This window comes from Microtus pennsylvanicus, chromosome 10 (assembly GCF_037038515.1).
Source record: "Microtus pennsylvanicus isolate mMicPen1 chromosome 10, mMicPen1.hap1, whole genome shotgun sequence".
NCBI classification, from domain to species: Eukaryota; Metazoa; Chordata; class Mammalia; order Rodentia; family Cricetidae; genus Microtus; species Microtus pennsylvanicus.
This window is the reverse complement of record NC_134588.1, coordinates 1,569,321-1,587,699: the sequence shown is the minus strand read 5'-3', so window position 1 is coordinate 1,587,699 and position 18,379 is coordinate 1,569,321. Positions and strand designations below refer to the sequence as shown.

Below are 18,379 nucleotides of genomic sequence, written 5' to 3'. Positions count from 1 at the left end.
TATTTTGAATTATTCATATACTTGATTAACAAGTATTTTACTGTAAATTTATGCATCTATGTTCATAAGTGGAATTGGTCTGCAATTTTCTTTGTTGAGTCTCCTTTTTGCTTAATATGTCAAGTTAATTTTGGTTCTTTAAAATGAATTGGACATTTATTATATTTATATATAATCCTTGTATCCCTAATATCTCTAAGAACTTTATCATAAAGGGGTGTTGAATTTTGTCAAATGCTTTTTCAGCATCTAATGATATGATGATTTTTTTTCTTTCAGTTTATTTATATGATGGATTACATTGATAGACTTTCATATGTTGAACCAGCCCTGCATCTCTGGGATGAAACCTACATGATCATAATGGATGATTTATTTTTGATGTGTTCTTTGATTTAGTTTGGCAGTATTTTATTGATAATTTTTGCATTGATGTTCATAATTGAGATTGGTTTGTAATTCTCTTTCTTGGTTGAGTCTTTATGTAGTTTTGATATCAAGGTAACTGTACCTTCATAAAAAGTGTTTGACCATGACTCTTCTGCAAGCTGACAGGCAACATAAAATTAAATGGAGAGAAACTCAGCGATTCCATTAAAATCAGGAATAAGAAAAGGCTGTCCACTCCCTCCATATCTCTTCAACATAGTGTTTGAAGTTCTAGCTATAGCAATAAGACAACATGAAGAGATCAAGGGGATTGGAATTGGAAAGAAAGAAGTCAAACTTGCATTTTTTGCAGATATTATAATAGTGTACATAAGTGAACCATGAAAAAAAAACCTCTAACAAAGGACTTCTACATCTGATAAATACCTTCAGTGATGTGACAGGAAACAAGACCAACTCAAAAAATTCAGTATCCCTCCTACACACAAAGGATAAAGAAGCAGAAAATGAAATCAGAGAAACATCACCTTTCACAAAGCCAAAAATAGCATAAAGTATCTTGGGATAACAATAACTAAGGAAGTGAAAGATCTATTTAACAAGAACTTAACTGAAGAGGATATCAGAAAATGCAAGGATCCCCCATGCTCTTGGATTGGTAGAGTCAACATAGTAAAATTGGCAATTCTCCAAAGGCAGTCTATAGATTCAATGCAATCCCCATCAAAATCCCCCAAAAATTCTTCACAGACCTTGAGAGAACAATAATCAACTTTATATGGAAAAACAAAAAACCTAGGATAACCAAAACAATACTATACAATAAAGGAATTTCCAGAGGTATTACCATACCTGACATCAAATTCTATTAGAGATCCACAGTGAGGAAAACAGCTTGATATTGGCATAAAACCAGAGACATTGACCAATGGAACAGAATTGAAGACCAGGGTATTAATCTACAATCCTATGAACACCTGATTTTTGATAAAGATGCTAAAAAAATACACTGGAGGAATAAAAGCATCTTCAACAAATGATGCTGGCATAACTGGATATCAACCTGTAGAAGAATGAATATAGATCCATATCTATCACCATGCACAAAACTCAAGTCCTAATGGATTAAAGACCTCAATATAAATCCGACCACACTGAATCTCATAGAAGAGAAAGTGGAAAGTAGCCTGCGATACATGGAGACCACTTTGTATGTATAACCCCAGTAGCACAAACAATAAGCGCAACAGTGAATAAATTGAACCCCCTGAAACTGAGACACTTATGTAAAGCAAAGGACACAGTCAATAAGAAAAAACGGCAACCTTCTGAATGGCAGAAGATCTTCACGAACCCCACATAAGACAAAGGACTGATCTCCAAAATATATAAAGAACTCAAGAAACTAGACATTAAAATTCTAAATAACCCAATTAAAAAATGGGGTCCTGAACTGAACAGAGAATTCTCAACAGAAAAATTTCAAATGGCCAAAAGATACTTAAGGACATGTTCAACTTTCTTAGCTATCACAGAAATGCAAATCAAAACAGCTTTGAGATACCATCTTACACATGCCAGAATGGCTAAAATAAAAAACACCAATGATAACCTATGCTGGAGAAGATGTGGAGTAAGGGGAACACTCATCAATTGCTGGTGAGAATGCAAAATTGTGCAACCACTTTGGAAATCAGTGTGGTGGTTTCTAGAAAATTGGGAATCAACCTATCTCAGGATCCAGCAATACCACTTTTGGGAATATACCCAAGAGATGCGCAATCATACTACAAAAGCATTTGTTCAACTATGTTCATAGTAGCATTATTTGTAATAGCCAGAACCTGGAAACAACCTAGATGCCCCTCAATGGAAGAATGAATAAAGAAAGTGTGGCTAATCTACACATTAGAGTACTAGTCAGTGGGGGAAAAAAAGACATCTTGAAATTTGCATGCAAATGGATGGAAATAGAAAATATTATCCTGAGTGAGATAACCCAGACCCAAAAAGTTGAATATTGTATGTACTCACTCATTAGTGGATTCTTGCCATAAATAAAGGACATTGAGACTATAGTTGGTGATCCTAGCGAACCTAAGTAATAAGGTGTACACAAAGAAAAACATATATAGATCCTCCTGGAAATTGGAAACAGACAAGATCACCAGCAAAAGTTATAAGCACTGGGGTCAGGGTGGGGTGGTGGGAGAGAAGGTGAGGGTTGGGGAGAGTCAATTTCTCTAGCATCTATGCATTGGATCTACAATGATCATAAAACTACGTGCTAATATTTGATCTTGTCATTGTTGGTAGGGTACTTTTTCTTGCTTTTTGCTGCTTTATTTGTTTCTTAGTAGAGTTTGGTGACTGCCAGTTTTCTGGTACGCAATGTTTTTGTCTCCCTGTCGGATGTGACTACTATTGGTCCTGGGGAACATTTCTGGGGTTATGGGGACAGATGAGAAACATTGGTCACATTAAGTACTCTGAAAGGTCTGTGTTGTTGAAATTGGAGGACAGGAGAAAAAGTAAAGATAGCACACCTTATTCCCTAATCAATATGGCAGACTGGTTGCCAGAAATTATCTCTTGGCATTGATGTCTTAAATAAGGCTATAGAAATTTATGTATATATGAATATTATTTGTATGCTTTTCTCCATGTTCATCATTATAAGAGTTTTATTTACAAAATACTACAATTTTCTGCTTTGCCTGATTACATTCAAACCTTCTTGCTAGAAAACAATTTTATTTACTTGAGCACATTTTTCCCACAACTCATTCAAATTATTCCCTTTACATTTATATCTAAAAATAAATAAAAACTAGTATTTTGATGATCTAATTGTGAAAACAGACATAAATCAAAATAAATATTTTAATAACATACCAGATCATTGAGATTGGGAATTCTGTAAACCTCTTATCAAGTTAAAAATAAAAACTTATTTTCTTGACTTTATGTAAGAAAATGTAATTTGAAATTTGCTTTAAAAATAGAAAATTTGCCCTTTTTTACATACATTATCCTAACTTCAAATATAAAATTCTACAGCTTTCTTTCTCTAAAATTAAAGTTCTTAGTGAAATAGAGATATTGAACACATTAACACATTGCTTAATAATGTGTGTTTTCTATTCTATGTAAATAATAACAATGTAATTTAATTTATATGAAAATTAAATACAAAGAAGATAGCTGTAAAGCAAACACTGCCACTTCACTGCAAGAAACATTTAGGCTCAAAAATGTTGTTTGTGCTACTTAAAAAAAAAGAAAAACCTATTCTCTGCAATATAATCATAATTTCTTCACTTTAAGTCTATGTTAAATGATAAAATTAATGGTTCTCAACTATATATCTTAACTAAATACAAATGTAACTATTATTCCTTAATGCCAATGAAACAAACTACATTATTGCTGTCACATATGGTTCTCAGTTTTTGCAGAGTCAATATTCTGACAGTCAATTTTTCTTGGAAAAATATAGTCAATATTTTCAATAACAGTGTGGTAGATCCACTTATTTTTTTCTTTACAATTATCAAATCTATTACAGTGCCAAACATCTCTTTTACAGCTCATTACATCTCTCTACAACACACTTTAATGTGAGAATTGTGTCACTTATAACATCGCCTCTCATATACACTGAAGGACACTGTTATAATTGGAAAGTTTAAATAATTTACTGAAAGGACACTATGTCTGGCTCAACCAAAATTAAAATTAAGGTATAAAATATATGCAGTATATTTGAGGTATGCTGGATTTCTATCAAGATTTCTATTTTTTTTTCTTCAGCAGAGGATGTGTATATGTAAATGAAAGTACAGTTGATCTTCAGAATAAATTGTCTTCAGATAACAAACATACTCCTCATAGTTTTTTTTTTATTTCTAAGATGCCGCCATTTTTATGACATTATTTTTCCTTTTTTTGAAACAAGGTCTCACTATGTAGCCTTTGCTTGCCTGGGGCTGGTTATGTAGACAATTCTAGACTTTAACTCACAGATAGCCACATGTCTCTTCCTCCAGAGTACTGAGATTAAACATGTGTGCCACTGTGCTTGGATTGAAAATACCTTTAATCAGAAAAGTAATTTATTGTAAAAGTGAATTAAAATGTTGGTAAAGTATAAATATATTATCTAGGCAATTCCTCAGCTCTGGCACCCTTATTATAAGATGAATATTCCTTCTCAAATTATTATTTATAAATTCTGACTCTGGTTTTTGAAGTAAAAAACAATGTATTCCAATTCTTATCTTTTGGATTATGGGTCTTAGCTTTAAGAGCTATGTAGGAAAGACTGAAGAAGTCAGATGAGTCAAGGACCCAGAGAATGTGGCCCCAAAATCAACTAAGCAGAACTCATAGAGGTCCATTCTAAAGATTGTGACAACAAAAGGGTCTGCATCGGTCTATGCAAAACCTTCTACTCTTACAGGGTTGCCTTGATAAGCTCTAATATAAGGGTTTTTACCCAGTCTTTTTACATTTATTTTTGCTTTTTTGGTATTCTTCATGTTACAACTCTGTCCTGAAACTTCCTTTATACATCAAGTATGCCTGGAACTCACCGAGATCCTCCTGCCTCTCCTTCCTGAGGACTGGGATTAAAAGTGTGTTTTTGGTATGCCTATCCTTATTGTATGTAACTTGTTATGAGTGGTTCAGTTGACATCCTGAACTTCCGAATCTTCAGATTCTTAGCCTTTCGAAAGACACTGGAGTGAGAGGGAAAGTGTGGATGAGAACTTGGACACATCCAAAGAGGGAAACTGTGTTCAGAATACATTGTATGAGAAAAAGAGATAATAAATATAGTAGGTCTTTATGTCACTAGCTCTTGAATAATGCTACATTTTTATTAGTTATGAAAACTTGTCCTTAGAAAAGGCTTCTTTCCAACTGGCTCTTAAAACTGAAATTACCCTGTTTATATTAATCTATGATTTGCCACTTGTCTTCTTATCTTTATTCAGCACCATATATCTGAATTTCGCTGCATCTGAATGACAAATCTCCAGTCACAGATTCTTTCAAAGTTCTTATCCCTGCCTAGAAGTACCACCTCTCTTTTTTACCTAGCTATTGTATGTTCAGCTCTTAATAAAACAATCAGAAGGCATCTAAAGCAAATAAGGAAAAAAATAGGCACATCCTCACACAGTGTACAAAAGGATTATCCAAGGAAAGAAAGAAAGGGAGGTAGGAAGAAATGAAGGAAAACAAGGAAAAGGAAGAAGGAAGGAACACGGAGAGAGGGAGGGAAGGAGGAAGGGAAGATGGGAGAGAAGGAGGAAGGAAAGCAGGAAAAGGGAATGAATAAAGGAAAGGAAGGAAGACCTAAATATTTTATGAATCATAAGAATTTTCTAGATCAGTGATTTTCAGCATTCATGCTGTGACCCTTTATATAGTTTCTCATGTTGTGGCGATGTACCATAAAATTATTTTCTTGCTCCTTCATAACTGTAATTTTGCTACTGTATTAATCATAACATAAATATTTGACAATTAGTACATCTTATATGTGACTCTGAAAGTTGTTGCTGCACACTGGATTAAAGCTGTCGTGATGTCATAGAGCTTAGTCTAAAACTATGGCACAAGTCTTCATGCAACAAATTTATGAAAACATCAAGATACTAAATAGAAAAATGATAAAATAATGTATTATGTTAGTTGTAGTGTGGATGATATTTTAAGTAAGCTGAGAGATATCATTTTGATATATAGAAATAGATGGCAATGAGATGATTTTGATTCTGTTTGTCTACATGATAAAAAAGTACATGGTGTGCACTAGGAAATATTGAAACTTGCATTATTTCAAAGTCTGGTGGATAATACACTTTTGCCAAGGAAGAGAATTTAAAAATATTTTAAACATTGTGGAATAATGTTTTAATTATGATTTACCCATTTTAGTCTTTGAAAAACGGTGTCAGCTTATACTGTACATGGATTCTCATTATGTAACTAAGGCTAAACCTGGATTTCCAATCCTCCATCACTTCACATGTTTTGAGATTGTATGTGTTTGTCAGCTTTTTAAATTTATATACATTTAGCTCTGGTTTCTTTCACTTTTTAAACAAGTTTTTGTACTTACTTTTATTTTTTATTCATTAGTTTATTTGTTTATTTATTATGTATAAGAGGGGACAAACATGTGTACCAAAATATATACAAGAGAGACTTTGTCTCTAAACCTAGAGCCAAGGAAAATCCTAGGACCGAAAGAGCGCATTACGCATGTAGTTTCAGAGCATACTAAAGATAATTGTCCTGGTTCCAAAATTAGTTTCAAAAAGATAAAAGAATCAAAGAAATAAACACAGTTTGGCCCCATAATCAGAGCCATCTCTGCCTTTGACAAAGCAAAACCAGCCAGTCCCTGAGCAGAGGAAATAGACCAATCACTGTTGCCCAGAGACACTGAATTCCCCTCAGGCCTGGAAATCTCCTTATATCACAGGGGTCATCTAATTTTAAGCCTGGAAATCTGGAGTTCCCTTCACCCCACTGAGCAGAACCAATCACAAGAACAGAAGCTTGAATTTCCCCAAACTCGTCTCCCTATCTACACAAATCCTCTCTTTTCTCTTGTTGGGGTCTCTCCTGTGTTATTCCTTTTGATGTTGTCATCATTGCTGCTCCTCTTGCTGCTGCTGCTGCTGTTTTCATTCCCGGTGCCACTTCTGAAGGATAGGGAGACCCAAGTTAACTTTCAATAAAGACTCTTGGCTTTTGAATCTGATATAGTCTCATAGTGATTTTGGGGGTCTGGACTTTGGGCATAACATACATCTTACACCAAAAGCTATGAATTACTTTCTTGAAAAAGCAGATTCATTTGCATGTTTGTAGTGAGAAGTAGATACAAGGTATTTAGACATGAGTGCAAATTACAAAAGAGTGCTGCATTCTCATTTCGGACATTTAATAAAAATGTAAGTAGAAGGAAAGATCACCAGAAATTGTTAGGAATTTTTCTAACGCGGACTCTCTGCCGATTAAAAATTCCAATCAAGCCAAATTACAACACGCCAAATTAAAAATATATATGGGAACTTTCCTGGGAAGCAGTTTAAATAGAGGAGGAGGTTAAGGCTTGGCAGGCACAGGAACGGGGCCTCCAAACATGGAGGCCAGAGACCAGGATTTGGGACTTACAGATATAATCATTCATATTTTTTAACTGCTGTTTTTGAATACTTTACTAATTTTTCTTAAATGTTCTTTTGATTTTAAAATAAAATAAGAGGAATGCAATTTTTCTTTCAACCTATTTTTATACCCTCACTTGGGGAAAAAATATCATGTTATAACTTGGAAAAATATTTATTGTATATTTTGAATTCATGATAAATATTCTATCCCATGATATAAATAAATATATTCCACTAAACTTGAGCATAATCATACCAACACTTAACAATGTCTATGTTGTAATATCTTTGGATTTTATATATTGGATTATTATCACTGAATACTTAAGAGTGATAATGTGAGAAACTGAGGAAAACAGTACTGTCAAAACTTTAGTAAGTTATTTTCTCCTTATTGACACTGGTGAGTAACATGAAACCTAATGGTGATTGATCATTGTTGGATTATAATCCACTTATCATTTCTGCCTGTATACCTTCTTGTTGTAATCATATTAGATGGTTCTCACACACTATAATTTATTTATTTATAGTGTATGCTTGTCAAGATATGTCTATGTTCCAATTTTGATCTCTGGTCAAGCATCTTTTTTTCCTTCATTAAACTTGATCAGCTGCATCCATCATTATGCATGTGTGTCCACATGAACCTATTTGAATTGCTGAAATCCTTTTAGATAATGCTATTGTTTTTTCTAATCACAACATATTTCCTGTATTTATAAACTATATTGAACATTCCTTTTTTTATAGACTTTATATAGAGAGAATTGTTCAGTACTGAAAGTTTTAATAAGTTTAGTAATTGTACCTTATAAGCATTTTACTAGAAATTAATATAATTTAAAATAAAAATAAAATTGTTCCTTTAGAATTTATTACACATATAAAATACATTTTGATTATATTCATGCTCACTCCCTGACTAAATATTTTCTAAAATCTCCTACCCAGAGTCATATCTTTTTTTCACAACTACTTTAGCAGTGTGGATTGCATCTAGTTGTCTGAACATGGGAAACTTTCAAGAAGCTGCCTTTCCAAAGAAATTGTTATCTTACAGAAAAAACAAGAATGCCCAAACTACAAAGTTAGTTCATTTTTAAAAAATACTCTTAATAATTATGTGACTTGTTTAATTGTCTGATAATTGTAATCAATACTATTATTTTAAATAAACGTATTAAAAATTACTAAACATTTATTTATTTTGTTAAGCTTTGAGACACTGCATTTTCTTAATAATATATTTCTACACTAAAATTAGATAATTCAACTAAGATATTTATTTAATTCAATACTTTCTCTTGAATATAGGTGTTTAGAAAACATATAGAGCTACTCATAATTCTTGAATTAATACAAGTTATACTCTGAATCTGAAATGATTTCCTACATTTTAAGTCTTTGGGAGCTCATATTCATTCTTATGGCAATACCTCAGGAGGTGGTAGTACCTTTAGACAAGGCCTAGTTGTAATACACAGGTCACTGTATTTGTAGCCTGGAACATTCAAGTCCAGCCCTTTAGTCACTGTGCTGAATTTCTTGCCAACTCCCATGTGAACAAGTCTGTCTCAATCTCTTTCTATCAATGATAGAGTTGTTTTACTATGTTTTTCTTGGTGTTCAGGTTTATCCTTTAACAATTTCTGTGAGGTACTTGATTAAAGTGATATTAAAATTTCCAAATAATTATTTAAAAAAAATAATGTTCAATAGAATATAGAGGCACAGAGGTTGGGAAGGGAAGAAAAAAAAACAAATATGAAACAGGTCTGAAAATGTAAAATGGACTCCACTAAATAGAATACTAATAAAAATTTTTAAGTTTTTTATACCCTCCAAAAAAAGAGTATTAAAGTTACATGTGACTGCAGGATCCCTGGGCACTCTATGATTTGGGGAACTCAAGCCTGGATCCCCTTCATAGGAAATCTGTGACACTTCACTGAGCTGACACAATACAGAAGTCAACTGTTCTTCATAGAGTTGTTCTGGGTATCTAATGATATTAACACGCTTAAAGAGTGCTTTCCCTAATGCTGGAGCCAGCTGTCACTGCAGAGATAATTACATATCTTATTTATTTATTTTTATGAAGTTTCACTTCCGATGAAGTGACACATTCAAGAAGCACAGAAAAAGTTTCATATCTTCTCTTCTTGTAGAACACTTAGGACACTTGGCAAATAGCTAAAGAACATATTAAAATGTCTGTTAATATTTTGTGAGCTAATATGCAAATAAATAGAAACAGTTTACTTGAATAAAAAATAATATATGAAATAATTTTAGAACCAATAGAAACCCTTGCATCCACTTATAAACAAAAAGACATATTAGAGTTGAAATAATACAGGGATAGCTGGTGATAGCAATGCAGTTACTTTTTCTTTATTTCTGTTGTAATTTGGTGGTTCTCTCTAAGCTTCTCAAATCTATTTTTGGGGATATTTAAAAAAATTTAATTTTCATTGACTATAAAGTGTGTTTGAATAATATATACACAAAATATGTCAGAATTTCAGTAATAGCAATAAGAATGGAGGCTCCCCCCACTCCATTTTTTTCAATGTTGACATTTTCTATTTTCTGCAAATTATATATAGTTATGACTTCCAGAATAAGGCAACATATTAATAGAGGTACAAATAGCAAAAAAAAAAAAGCCTAAAGGGTTGTTTAAGTTCAACAAAATAACAAGATAAGATTGTCACAATTTCATCTCACTTACTCAAACTTTCTGAGTTTCAGGGATGGGACAGATAGTTCTAAAAGAAAATGCAATCTTTATAACAAGATTTAATCTTCCAACAAGCAGCTAATCCAGAAATAGCCTGACAGCAGCTGTTCCTTGGAAAATTAACATTTCTGCTTATGCCATTGGCTGCTTTTCAAAAGTGCATAGAATGCAAACATGAAAAATGTTCATTTAGAGCAGAAACTTGAGCTTGAAAATCAGGGGCTTTTGTCACTCTGCTAAAGTATAGATGCATATTTTGCTACATTTTTTTTCTGAAACAATGTGTGACTTATGGTTAGAGTAAAATTTTACTCAGTAGCTATAGAAGGGTACATATCTTTAATCTTTAACTTTTGTCATTAATATGTATATGTTATTTGAAGGTATTGAGATAAAATACAATATAATGCTCAGAATTTAATCTTTTTTTACTTTGTATACATTTGCATTCATATCTATGACAGATAATAAACTTTATGAAATATAATATCTTTTGTAAAATTTTCAGTGCTTAAATTGCAAAAAAAAATGTGATTTCTCATACTCAGGAAACAGGATAATTTTGCTATAGATCATGTCCAAAACTATTTTTGATGCAAGTTTTAAATTCATTTTCCCAAGACATGTGTGTTATACTCATGAAAATAAATCAATAACATGTTTTATACTATATCAAAAATAATAGGCAAAGTGAAGGGCATGGAAGAGTTCTAATTGTTGGGATCGATTAGGGGTTAAAGGGAAGTAAAGAATTGTGGAGGTAAAGTATTTCTATTATAATTACATAAATTCAACAATAAAATATAGAATCTTTAATGTTGGTTTGTTATAGTATTGTCTTTGCTAAGTATCTAGTTCTTTAGTATTTTTTTGAAAAATAATGTATAAGTTTTACAAAGTTAATTCTGTTGGGCCAAAATTATCTCAGGACCTGTACCTCAAAACCTGTGGAACAGAGAGAGGCTTGGCTTGAGTTTGAAGGATAATCACCAAGTTACTGAGTGGGGATGAGACAGGGAAATCTAGGTAGAAGCCTTTCCAGCCAAAGGGAGGGCTTGGTTGTCTCTCTTTGGCTGGAGGTACCTCCATATCACATGATGTCACTTAACCTATATAAGCTGATGCTCAAAATATTAAACTGAGTTTATGCTTTGACTTGACTCCCAATTGTTTCTGGTTGTTTTATGTCATGGGGCTGCAGAACAGGTAGATAGCACACTCACATTTCCCTGGGGAATAAGGCTAAGTAGGCCTGACAGCTCATGTCAGAACATGGGACTCAGCTGGTCCCAGGGCCAAGGGGTCAGTCAAAGTGAGAGGGATCCAATAATTGGTAACTGAAACTCAAACAAGATATTTTGGGCTCCTTCAAGAAACTTAGGTCACATCTCCAGCTCTGCTCTCTGCAGCACACACAGCTTGTTTCAAATATTCACATTAATGTTCTCTCTTGTTGATGAAGAAGTAAGAAAAGGTTGTATTTCAATAGTGTCTTTCTTGTGTGTCAGCTTGACAAAGGATCAAATGTGATGAAAAAATTTTATGTCAACTTGGTACAAACTGAAGTCACTTGAGAGGAAATAATATCAGGCTACAGACAAGTAGACACGTTGCAAGGAGGGGGCTCCTTGTTTGTCCTGGCCACCCGACTAGCTTACACCCTAAATAACAACACAGAAACTGTATTAATTAAAATACTGCTTGGCCATTAGCTCTAACTTCTTAATGGCTAACTCTTACATATAGTTTAACCCATCTCCATTAATCTATGTACATTCAGGTGGCAGTGGCTTACCAAAGATTCTAACCAGCATTCCTCTCTGGCAGAGGATCCATGGCTTCTCTCTGACTCAGCTCTTCTTCCTCCTCTCAGCATTCAGTTCTGTTTTCCCCACCTTTCTAAGTTCTGCATTATCCGGCCCAAAGCAGTTTCTTTATTCATTAACCAATGAAAACAACACATGAACAAAGGAACCTCCTACACCACCTATAGGAATTTTTCTTAATGTAAATTTGATGGGGAAGAGACTGAACCATTATGATTTTTGCTATCCTTAAACTTCTGGCCTTAGTTCTGAGGGAAAAGAGAGTGAGCAACACATGAGGAGCAAACTGATAAGTTGCACTTCTCAGTAAACTAAGCATCAGCTCCTGCCTCCAGGTTTAGGCCCTGTTTGAGTTCCTTTCCTTATTTCCTTCAGTGACTAAAAGAGACAATTAAGTGTAAGTCAAAAATAAATACTTTCTTCCTCCTTCTACCTAAGAAAAGCAAGAGGGAGAGAGACTAAGGGAGAAGAGAGTCGGGAATTGTGGAACTTCAACAGCAAATCAGTGATAAAAAGTCATTTTGTACATAATTAACTTATGTACAACTATTTAACCAAACACAAAAACAAAAATTCAGTAAAGTCTGTCTCAGAATGTAAATTGTAAATTAAAAATGATTACTAGATTGATTGTGTTCTTTTGGACTTTCTTATATCATTTTGTGTGTGTTCCATGACATTTCATATACAAAAAGAGATCTGCCAACAAAAGATTTTTCTTGACTAAAATTGATATTTCGTACATATATATACATATATACGTATATACATATATATATAATCCTGAAATAAAAAGCTGTTATTTGTTCTTTTTGTATAATCTTCCTCACATGCCAATCAAAATCTATTAAAATATTTATTGGTCTGTTTCTTTTTTATGAATTGTGCTTTGTTTATTTCTCTCTCACACTCTCTCACTCAATCTGTGCAAGTGTGTAGTATGTGTGTGTTGTGTATGTAGTGTAGTGTATTTTGCTTGAGAACATGCAGCCAACCCCACCAATGTACTGGCTACATAGTCCAGGATGACCTTGAAATAAAAATCTTTGTGCCACAGCATTTTCAATACTGGCATTACAAATCTGAACAGCATGAAAGGCTTTTTCCCCTCTATTTCAGTAGAATCAATATATATTATATCTGATTTTATAAATTTTCATGTCCTTTAAAGCCATAATCAACCCATATTACACTGTATACATGATTAAGAAACTTCTTTCATGCTTTACTCAATAAAATATGAAATTGGAAACTAAATTACAATTTAACTCTGTTCTACTCATTTATGAGCATGATGCACTGTGCCTCTAAGAACAGACTTTTTAAATATTTATTTCAATGTTTTGTTTTATCCTTTAAAATGTATATACTGTGTTCCAGTCATTTTCAATTGCTTTTAAACTATCCAGTCATTTTTAATTCTTATCAATAGTATCATCACTCTCGCTCACACCCCTGTTGAAATGAGGCTTCCAACATTCTACCAAGTCCAAATACATATATACTGTTTGTTTCTCTCTCTTTCACTCTCTCAATCTTTGTGTGTGTGTGTGTGTGTGTGTGTGTGTGTAGTGTGCATATGTGCATATATATCTAATGGCACATATACATGTGCATGTATATGTGTTTATGTATATGTATATATATTTTCCTGATTTTAAGTGACACAGCTAGAATGAGCATGGGAGGCTTAGCAGTGATTCTATCCCTGAAGAAAATTAGTCTGCTTTCTTCAACCAGCATGGATCCTCAAGGAGGATGTGAGTCCTGAGGCTCATTTCTTTCCATAATGGAATGCTACAAAAACAGTATTGGGTAGGCCCTCTGAAGATAGCCATAGCTGTCCTAACTCTATGACTTCAGTGTCCATGTCATGTCTGGGTGACTGTTTCACCAAATTCTTACTTCAATATTGTTTCTGTCCTCTCTTCCATGATATTTCCTGAGGTTCAGGGATGATAAATGTGTCTAATCTAGATTTTTATTTTTTAATTATACCACCTAGGCATTTTAACTGACTCTAATATTTTTTGGTAAAAGGTATTCCTAAAATTACAAATTTATATTAATTATTTAAAGATAATCTACATATAACTAATTGTCATTTATTATCAAAAATATAAAGAAGTGATAAAGAGAAAATAGGAAATGAGAGTTAGAAACTTGAGAAACTGAGAATTAAAAGGCAACAAGAAGCAGACAGAGAATTTTGATAATTCACATTTCAGTTAATAGTATATATCTGTTATAAATCTTCAGGAAACATAAGGAAGAGGGATTAGCATTAGAAACAGACTGTAAATATTAGTAAGGTTTGTATGAATTCTAAATCAGTGAGGAAACAACTTACCCAAACACAATTCTTAGGAAAATTTTAAAAAAATAGAGAAAGAAATGAGTTTGTCATGATTGTTAAGTTTTAAAAGAATGCACTAAGACATAATATAAGAATGCTGCAATCCAGATGCTGGAAGGTCAAGAACATAAAACTGAGAAGTTAATCTTGACTCACATGGCACAGGGGAGCCATTGCTGGAGTTTTAAGAGGAAGTAGTCTCAGTACAGCAGGAAAATTATCCCTGTAGCGACAAAATTTCTATAATGCTCTATAGAGGGATTTGGAAGAAGAAAACTGATGCAGATTTAGCAAGTCTTTAAATTTTTGATACCATTGTTTATAGATATTATTTGATTGAAGCAATAAGTAATTAATTACAGTGGTCATAGGTGGCACCTGCTTCTTTTAATTCACATAGAGAAAATAGGAAATTGTCATAAACATCATGCTTCATCTATCTCTGTTTTCTCCACCTACTGACACTTGTGTCACTTGTTCATTGTTCTGGCATGAAATATAAAGCAAAAAAAATTGGAGAATCTACTAATTTCCAGGTGCATAAGTTGGTAATTGTTGTGTTGAACTACAGCAAGCTCCTTAGAGGCTTTGTCTAACTGAATTTGTGCTGATTACTATGTTTATCCTAATTCTCACCTGATAAAAGAGTATTGCTTTCAAGAATTTGAAGATGTTATCACAGAAATTTGTATCACTATAAAAAATATCCTTCAATGAGATATACCTAGAATGACAATATACAAAGTTTATTTTAATTAAACTCTTTTCACAGAACAAGAAATGATAAGATCTCTTCCTGATATTGTCTCCTTGCAAATGTCTAACAGGAAACAAATTTTCCATTTGTAGACTTTTTTATCAGTATAAACAAAGAAATATAGTCAAACTCTTTGTCACACAATTAATCCTACTTGTCTAATCCACAGTTTAATCTAGAATTTTACTCTTGCACACACAAGAGAAAATAATTACTCATTGGCTTGGTTTGCATCTGTTTGTCGTACCTCAAAGCAAAGCTGACAGAAATGCCAATTAATCAAGAGATAGTAATAATTTTAGTAGAGTGTTAGGTTTCATTCCTAAGAGAGAGTAAATCAAGAATGAATAAAAAAAGGATGAATACAAATAAGATTATGTATGTATAGGTATGTGTGTGTATGTATGTATGTATGTTGATATATGTTTTGAAAGCTTTACATGAATGTCTAGATACACACACTCATGCCTGCATATGGAGGTCAATGCAAGAGCTAGATTGTCTACATCTAACCATCTAATTTAAAATCTTAAGAGATGTCTCATTGAACCAAATGCTTACACAATGACCTAGAATGACTTTCCATTTAGCTAAGGGGATCCACCTGCCTCTTTCTACTTCCTAAATTTTGGAGCTCCAGACATGAAGAAACATGCCTGTCTTGTTCTTTACAATTTCCTAGAAATTAGAATATAGTACTGTTGCTTGCAGATGTACATTGCTTACCCATGAACAAGCACCCATCAATAAATGTCTTTTGTATGCAAGCACATAAAACTTTTTATTTTTGACAGTTAAGATATATAGAATATGCCTGCAATATACATGCACATATATGTTTATGTGTGATATAATACATATTCAACATGATATGTATTGTAAACATTTAATATTTTATTGGAGATAAGCAATTAAATACCTTCTTATACATATATTGTGAAATTGACAGGAAACAAATTTTAAAACATTGGATTTTTATGATATATAAAAGTAAATGATTTTGTTGATGCTGTTTTAGATAATTGCAAAAATGCTTGCCAATAAAGAAAAGAGCAAATATGGATTATGTTTTTATGTGCATTATAAATCTTGATAAAGTCCAGTATATAATATTTTATGTAATTTCTTTGTTCCTATTCAATTTATTTTGTATTAAAGTATATCTGGGTTTTTTTCAGTTCTGGTTAAGACAGTAGTTAAAAAATATTTCAAAATTGCTCATGCTGATATATGCATCCTTTGTGTATCTTATTTTTCAAGGAAAAGTGTATGCTTGTTTCATAAGGTTAAGAAATTTTTTTACAGCTAGTTAATTCTTTTTAATTATCATATTAAGCTGTTAATTGAAAGTTGGAAATTATCTTCATTTAATATCATTCTCAGCTTAATCTCAGACAGATTTCCATGTTTTTCAGATACATACTAGGTAGCATCTCATATAAAAACAATTTTCATTTAGTACTAAAATGGAGGAGAAAAAGCAAAAGCAAAAATAAATCCGAAAGCTTTTGCTCCTGTCATCCACATGAAGCCCATTTGATAACACTCTTTAGACTTCTTTAATGTAGTTCTTTCCAGGTCATTCACAGGCTGAAGAACACCAACCAGCACAGAGCAGTTGTGAAGATTGTTGTCTCTGTTTGATGTAATTATAGAAGTATTTAAGGTTAGAAAACCTTAGAAGCTAGAGTCTGTTCAGAAAGATGATGTTCATTTGAGAAAATCACTTGTTGCTGGAGCTCCTTCCGCTCCTTCAGCCAATAGCTGCTGAGATACCAGCCCATTGGGGCATGATTTCTCTTTCTTTAAAAAAGCAGTAACTGCCCTTGCTTGTGCTCTGGCTTCTGGCTCCACTTCCACCAAGTAGGCTCCATTCCTGATTGTGCAGAGGGCTGTTGTCTGGCAAGGTGATCTGTAAGTTTTTCCCCTTAAAATAAATAACCTCTCTAATAATCATAATTCCAAACTGGTGTGGGATTGTTTGTGACTTACACCTTCAATTGGTGCCTGAGTGGCTTTTGGGCTACCCGCCTCTGAGCCTTTAGTCACTGCTTGGCTGCCAGGAGCTGGCGACATCTCTGCTGTGACCTCCTTCCCCCCTCCATGCAGCCTAGAGCTGCTCTCAGTGAGTGACCACTCCACCACTGCCCCCACCATGGAAAAAGCGAGAAAGCCGCCTCAGCTTGACGCCCACCCAGCCCACCATGAGCTCACCCGCTGGCCATATTTGCCCATGCCTAGCAGCAACAGTGCCACTCAGGGCACATGACCATTCAGCGTCCTCTTTGTTGTTAATTAATTCCTGGCTGCAAGGTAGAAGGCAAAGGCGGTTACGCGAGGAAAAGACACAGACACGCGGCAGTCCCACATGGGTGCACTTTAATGGGGGAGGGGCAACAGGCAGGTAAAGGTATGTCGATACACTAGGAAAGCGGAAGAGGAAAGAGAGCGAACTTGTAAAGACCTTCGTTTTTAACGGGGAATGCAAAGGCTTCTGGGAAATGTCCGTATCCAGGAGAACGCTGGGAACTGTAGTTCGGCAACATTACACCCTTTTGGTTTGATTAAAAAAAATTGGGAACCTTGAAGGGTAGGGAATGGGGGCGTAGTCCGGTCTCTCATGGCTGCTTCCTGCTGGCTTTGGGCATTGAGGGGTCCAGGGAATGTTTGATTATTTTGGCGATGTCCCACTGGCCGCTGGTGTCTGAGGTCGCTGGTGTCTGAGGTCGCTGGTGTCTGAGGTAGCTGATTGAAGAGATCAGCTGTCATCTGAGGTAGCTAATTGGAGAAATCGGCTGTCGTCTGAGGTAGCTGGTTGGAGAAATCAGTCTGGATCTCCTGAGTAGCTGGGTCATCATTAAGATGCTGGAAGGCAAAAGTTGTATTAGTAAAAGGAAGAAAATTTAAAAAGTAAAAAAGAGGTTAAAAAGTGTGGGGGAGATAGGATGTCCGGGCTTAAGAATGATAAGAAAAATACTTATCATTAATGGTCCGCTTGTGCTTGATTTGTTTGGGTAGGTTGGGCTGGCATCCTGGAGCTTAAAGAAACTGTCTTAAAAGAAATAGATTCTAACCATACATTTCTTAACATTTCAGGGGCCACTGCTGCAG

General features: G+C 34.0%; 1 pseudogene; it reads right to left on the bottom strand.

Moving 5' to 3' along the window:
* The window catches only part of LOC142858433 (SH2B adapter protein 1-like), a 170,156-nt pseudogene extending 152,812 nt beyond the window's left edge, over nucleotides 1-17,344 (bottom strand).
* Between the last annotated feature and the right edge of the window lie 1,035 nt (nucleotides 17,345-18,379).